Here is an 892-nt window from a genome sequence, read left to right as displayed (position 1 = left end):
GTGAGCTGTGAAGCAAACGAGGTGGGCGCCGTGGAATTATAACATGCATCTGCTGCAATTATCTTCCGAAGTTGTAATGCCTGTCATTGTGAGGTGAGCAAGGTAAAGGGTTGTCTTGTGAGTGTGTCATGTTTGGGGAAGGGGTGGGGTGGGTGAATCAGCGAGGGGAGCAAAAGAAAGAGTACTGCGTGCGTTTGGACGTATGCCATGCATATATTATACATGCACATGCATGTGTGTGTGTGTGTGTGTGTGTGTGTGTGTGTGTGTGTGTGTGTGTGTGTGTGTGTATGTGTGTGTGTGTGTGTTCTCACTCTGTCTCTTCTTGCCTCCTGCTTTTCTCCCTGTCTCCTCCCGTCCCCCTCTTCTGTCACTTCCTACCCATTCTGTCTTCTCCACCCCTTTCCTCTGTTCCACCACACTCTCTCTCCTACTTCTCATATATATATATATGTATGAGAGACAGCGTGGTGAAATCAGGCGCTCGTCGAAAGATTTAAATCAAAGAAGCCAGCTTTTTTTCTGGACGTCGGGCAATTTTTAAAGGTGTTCTTTTTTTGGCTCAATTTGTTTTTAAATTATTTAAAAACTCTTTTCTGTTGTGGAGTAACTGAATAATGTTGATTAAAGGCACCCAAATATAAAGTTAGTTTCAAAAGACTCTCGAGCTTTGGAAGTCACCAAACTTTAGCGGTCATTTTCTCCCTGATTTTAGTCCTGAAACCAGGCGACTACATCTCCTTCATCAATCAGAACTATCTCAAGTTCTATTCAAGATAAATGGATAGTTTTTTTCATCGAAGTATAGACAAATAAACAAAGCTTCAATATGGTACAAATAACTTCACATGCCCAAAAACTGACGAGCGCCTGAATCCACCACGTCGTGACA

Source organism: Aplysia californica, unplaced genomic scaffold, assembly GCF_000002075.1.
Source record: "Aplysia californica isolate F4 #8 unplaced genomic scaffold, AplCal3.0 scaffold00548, whole genome shotgun sequence".
In the NCBI taxonomy this organism is placed as follows: domain Eukaryota; kingdom Metazoa; phylum Mollusca; class Gastropoda; order Aplysiida; family Aplysiidae; genus Aplysia; species Aplysia californica.
Note: the sequence above shows the minus strand (reverse complement) of the source record.